The sequence below is a fragment of the Limulus polyphemus genome, unplaced genomic scaffold (assembly GCF_000517525.1).
Source record: "Limulus polyphemus unplaced genomic scaffold, Limulus_polyphemus-2.1.2 Scaffold35, whole genome shotgun sequence".
In the NCBI taxonomy this organism is placed as follows: Eukaryota; Metazoa; Arthropoda; class Merostomata; order Xiphosura; family Limulidae; genus Limulus; species Limulus polyphemus.
The window spans coordinates 878,130-884,625 of record NW_013665645.1 but is presented as its reverse complement, the minus strand read 5'-3'; positions in this window follow the sequence as shown (position 1 = coordinate 884,625).

The window sequence follows — 6,496 nt, the reverse complement described above, 5'->3', positions numbered from 1 at the left end:
TACCGCCGCCGGAAATACTTGAAAATATTTTTTGGTGTACAAAACTTGAAGATAGCTTTTATATGCAGAAACATCTGTTAGCTGAGTCCTTGCACAGATCTTAAAATATAACGTTGATAAACGGAAACATCTTCAAGCTATCTTCAAGTTTTGTACACCAAAAAAAATTTTCAAATAGTTCTAAAGCTACATTATCATAAGGAATAAGGCGCGTGCCACAATCTCTTTTACATTTTCAAACAATTTAAGGCAAAATATAGTCGAAATTGACAGATTGATTTCTATTGCGGTAATCAGATTGTTTCTTGCATCATTAAATTATAAATTGATAAATTTAGAATTAATGTATAACAATTCGAAATTGCCTAGATGAATTATAAATTCACTAATTCACGTCGTTTTCTATAGGATAAAAATGTTTTTTTTTTGCATTTTGAGGTAAGATTGCTATAGTTGATACATTTAAATGAAAAAAAATTGTTAATTGATAGAAAAATAATAACTTTACTATGTGAACAGTGTGTGTTGTTGGGCATCATGACACCCATGCATTACTTCACACCCACTTGTTTATTATTCACCAATAAATATAAGTAATCCAATTACGTTCATGACAAGTGCGAAAAGAAAGTCATACTATGCATTACCTCCATCTAGTGGTTTAAATCAACAGTTTAGAGCCTTCAGGCTATTTAAGGCCTCATTTCAATCCAAATACATTTTACATGGGAAGACCTGACAGGATACTAATACCCCTTTCTTTGGCAACTACTTTCTATACAAGAGGACAGTTTAACTACGAGTACATTATAAGGAAACCAGGTTACATTCACAGTTTTACCTTCTTCCATTCTTAAAACAGTAAACGCTCCACGACGTACCGTTCTAAATATGTAGACAATTTAGGGCTAGCAGTGAGTATCAATTAAACACGAGGCATATTGTGACGGATTTATTATTATATATTTATTTTAATATCGACGTTTGTTTAGATTAAATTTATATTTATAAACATACAAACTTATACTGTTAAGTATATATTGCGAAACTCGTCTATTTTCTAAAGTTGTAGAATATTCTCGAGTGTAAGAATCAACAATATATGTATGTAGGTAAACGCTTAATGTAACTTTGTATTGTTAAGTAATCTGAATTTTCTAGAAACTCTCCACACGCCTATAAATATAACGAACGCGAAGCGCCAAAAAAAAAGTAGTATATATTATTTGTTTGCTATAGTCATTTTGCTATAAACTTCGGAAGCTATAGCTATAATTGTGATTAACTTATCAATCGGAAAACTTCAGATATTTGACCAGGAGCATTTACAAACTTCGAACATTACAAATCGTTTAACTTCAGTGAATTCTCATCGGACATTAGTGTTTTTACGAAAACATTATATAACTTCACAGTGGAAAACTTGGCATCTGTGGCTGGTGAATAACGAAGGATAAAGTTAGCTAGATCCCCGTTAAGCGAATCATACTTACATCAACCATCATGAACCATCGGACATTAGTGTTTTTACGAAAATATTATATAACTTCACAGTGGAAAACTTGGCATGTGTGGCTGGTGAATAACGAAGGATAAAGCTAGCTAGATCCCCGTTAAGGATTCACCAGCCACACATGCCAAGTTTTCCACTGTGAAGTTATATAATGTTCTCGTAAAAACTCTAATGTCCAACGGTTCATGGTGATTGATGTAATTATGATTCGCTTAACAGGGATCTAGCTAACTTTATCCTTCGTTAATCACGAGCCACACATGCCAAGTTTTCCACTGTGAAGTTATATAATATTTTCGTAAAAACACTAATGTCCGATGGTTCATGGTGGTTGATGTAAGTATGATTTGAACGAAGGATAAAGCTAGCTAGATCCCTGTTAAGCGAATCATACTTACATCAACTGGTAACTAACTCGCTCATCGTGAACCATCGATAAGATATCAAAGAAATTCCAGACCAGAAATTTGTAGAAATTGTGTATATAAATCATTGTGTGTGTAGTATCTATTTGTAATAATTGTTATTGTAAATTGTATTGTTGTTTGTATATGAAAACATATTTGTGTTAAAAATAAGAAAGTGTGTGTGTATATCAGTCTTGTTGGCAAATATCATAAATTTTAGATATATCGGCATGTATTTAACTACTAAATTTAAGTTATCAGTGAACTCAGTTTCAGACCTTACGAAATTGTAATACGTAACAATATTCAAAACGTTTTTGTTTGTGTGTGTGCATAAAATGGCGTGAAGTTGCTATTAAACGTATTGTTTCAACTCCAACCAGACTATAAATTTTGCGAATAGAGAGCTAAAAAGCTCTAAATCATTTATATTAATATACTGCCATGTCAACATATACTAATTACACGTACATAAACGTTCAGGCATGTTTCACGACAGTATGGTTTTTCAACTTCAGATACTTAGATTCCTTTTTTTTTACTTTTTTTAAAATGTATACTAAAGCAGTGTAGGTATAAATGCCTTAATAAATAGTATTGTTAATGAGTGTGATTTTTACAACATTAATTCTGAGCTAATATTTTAAAACGGTTATGTAGCCAGTGATAAAATTATGATTTATTTTACTGCTACTTCTATCTGTTGTTATTAGAATCATTTTTACCAGGCTTAAGACTTTATAAGATGTAAGTGCAATGATTGTTTGTTTGTTTTTAATTATGCACAAAGCTACACAAGGGCTATCTGTGCTCTGCCCACCACGGGTATCGAAACCCGGTTTCTAGTGTTGTAAGTCCGCAGACATGCGCTATGCCACTAGGGAGGCGAGTGCAACGATATAATAACTGGTAAAGTTTTATTTTCCAATCGTTTAAAGTAATTTTCGACTTTAATAAGCAATGTAAGCTTGTGATGAGTTATAGTGCTAGTTGTTATATATATATATATGCACACACACACACACAACATATTCATTAAAACTTTAAAATTCAATAAAAAGCAAAGCAATAAAAAATGGTAATAATTACAAAATTCTAAATTTCGATAGATTTTTGAACATTCAGGTTTTGGTGCTGGTGGCAAGGTTTTGGAATCTTCAGTTGGGCTGAAAATGAACACGTTTTAATAAAATGAGTAGAGGAATGGGAAAATAAATGTAGAGAGGCCATTGCCTTTGGACAACTTTTTGTAATTGCTATATACTTGGAGCACCCTAATATGTATGTATATATCAATATTTAAATTTTGAACGTATAATTTGAACTCACTACCATAATATTCATTGAATCTTGTTTATTCAGATTGTTTGATGAACAATGGATCGGCCTGGGAGATTGCTTAAATTTATCTGCAGGTCAAAAAACAGCAATTCATGGCTGCAATCATCGTCTCGTTCCCCGGATCGGGATTTAGGTCATTTTTACGACCTGGGTAGGTCAGGTTCAGGTAGACCTCTTCCTCCCTTCTGTACAGTTGTTATAGCTTTTTCTTTGGTTCAGGTTTTTTGGTTGGCTGGTTTGATATGAGGTTGATGTATTTCTGTTAGTACTTTCCTTTTCAGGGCCATGTCCGTTTTATGTTATCAAGTTGTATGTGTGTATTGCCCTATTCTTGGATGTTAGTGTACTTTGGGTCTATAGTAGTAGTAAGTGTGGTAATAATGGTAGTTCTTGTGCTGCTGTTTTTGTGATTATTGTGAATATATCGTCTTCGTTTTGAGGGCTGTTATATTTTTTCCACGATTATTTTGAATATGTTTTTGATTGTCTCTACTACTTTGTTTATGAATTCCTGTGTTTTAGGAGGTGTAACTATAGGTATCTTCATTTGTTCTGTTGTTTCTTTAGTTTGTATGTTGATTTTCTCTTCTTGTGCTTGTGTAGTTGTTTCCGTTCTGGTGTGGGTTTTTAATGCTTGTGCGAATGTCTGTACTGTAGACTCTTTGTTTGTATTGCCATTTTGTTGAGGGTTTGGTATTTTTCTTTGTGTGCTGTGTGGTTCATGATTTTGAGCTTGTGTGTGTGTGTTGTTATGTATATTGTTTATTCTTGTTTTAATGATTTTATATTTCTGCCATCCTTTGTAGTTTGCTGTGTGTTGTTGTTGTTGGCAGTTGCAACAGTATGGTTGTGGGTTACTACGCGGGCATTCATTGTTTCTGTGGTCTCCCCCACACCCTACGCAGCGTGGGAGAGCTTTACATGCGGCTGCCACATGTCCATACCGTTAGCATTTGTAACACTGGGTTACCACTACCGCAGGTATTTTGGTTGGTTCTACCATGTATTTTCTGTACCACAGTATAAACCCATTTGATATTAGGTTCTGTATGTCTTGTGTTTCTTGCACTTGAACTTTTATGAGGTTTGTGTGTTTCTGTGTTTTATTTGAGAAAATCCGTTCTATTTTTGTTACTAAAATGTTTTTCTGTGTGAGTTCTGTTTGGATTTCTTAGTTAGTAATGCTAGTGTGTATGTCCTTAATGACGAAAGACTTAGGGTTGGGCTTGTTTCCTGGTAAGTGTATTGTTATCTTGCCGGGTTCAAACGCATCTTGGGGGCCATGTTTTTAGTAGTCTGTTCAGGTCAGCGACCTCTGAACCTTTGACCAGGACGTCGCCCTTGGCTAGACGTTTCATTGTTGTAATGTGTACTTCCGGCTTACATCGCTTGATTTCAGCCGCAAGTTGTGGTTCCCTGTTCTGCGCTGGGATACCTTGGATTATAACTGCATTTTGTGGTGTGTTTTTGTGTGCTGCATTTGTATGATTGTTTGTGTTTTGTGCTGTTTGTTTTCTTCGATTGTTCTAATATGAAATTGTTTTGATCTTCTGGTGTTTCTTGTGTTTGTTTGAGATTATCTTAGTGTACTTCTTTTTGTGTCCCTTGTTGGTCGTGTGAGTTTCCATGTGCTTCTTTGTGTTTAGTTTGTGTAGGTGTGTTGTTGTATTCTTCTTTGTGTTCTAGTATTGATTTTCCTGAGTGTTCTTCTTGTGGTTCTGTAGTTTCGTTAGTTTCCATAGAAGTGTCATTTTTGGTTAGCCTAACTGCTTTCTTTGTTTTACGTGAAGCTAACCTTGCCATTCTTTCGTTGTATTCTTGTTTTGCTAATGTTACCAGTTGTTCCAGTTCTGGACTGTAAGAGGCTAATATGTCTATAGTCAAACCAGCCTTACCTGAAGCAGTGCTCCCGCTCGGCGTTGACATTTATTTATCCGCTGGGGCTTTCCGTAGGCGACTCCGACGATGTGCTTGTGCCAGTGAGGGTACTTTGGTTCGATTTCCCGCCCGCTGTATTCAGCTGAAAGTACGTGTTGCTTCGTTCACTACCAGAAGTAGTAAAACAAACCAACAGAACAATATCCCCAACTTTATAAAACAAGCCATCAGAACAATATTCCTAACTTTATAAAACAAGCCATCAGAACAATATTCCTAACTTTATAGAACAAACCATCAGAACAATATTCCTAACTTTATAAAACAAGCCATCAGAACAATATCCCCAACTTTATAAAACAAGCCATCAGAACAATATTCCTAACTTTATAGAACAAACCATCAGAACAATATTCCTAACTTTATAAAACAAGCCATCAGAACAATATTCCCAACTGTATAGAAAAAGTCTCTCGCTGCAATCATTTGAGAAGATGGGTTTGTTTTTGAATTTCGCGCAAAGCTACACGAGGGCTATCTGCGCTAGCCGTTCCTAATTTAGCAGTGTAAGACACACATAATTTAAATAAATCAGAAAACAGAGCTCTAAAAAACATTTAGAACGATAAAGACAGACCTATTATAACCAAAGAAGCTGACAAAAGTAGTAAAATTTTAATCTTATACAAAACAATGATGGTGTCAATTTTGACGGTTCATATTCCAAACCCAAATCTTAAATCGAGAAAATTAAAAGATTAACTGAAAAAAAAGGGAACTTCTCCCTTTTAAAATTTTACCCCACAGCCTCTATGATCTTCCTAAACTGCATAGAGGGTTTACCCTTTATACAGATAGTAACTTGCAACAATAGCGTAATATATCCTATAACTAACTATTGAGTAAACAGACTATCATAACTAGTATATTATAAATAAATATTCTATGAAAAACTCTAAGGAATTTGTTTCCAAGTTAAAAACAAAAAATGAATGAAAAACATATGGTATCCTGACATAAAAAGCTTATTCACTAAAGTCCCAATAGATGGCGACCGAAACCCATTAACTGGATAATAAATGAAAATTTTACGTCAGAGAGGAACTTTTACTCCTATTTAGAGTATTTGTCAGCATCTCAAATGTATAGTTCAATATGAATGTATTTTCCTAACGAATGACCACTTGAGCATGGGAAATCCATTGTCCCATTTTCTTCTGTGACATCTTCGTGGATTTTAATTATAATAAATGCAAGATAATGCATGTGGGTTATCATAATTTTAATTGTATGTATAATTTGGATGGGAATAACCTTAATAGTGTTATGAAGGAAAGGGATCTTGGTGTAATAGTCG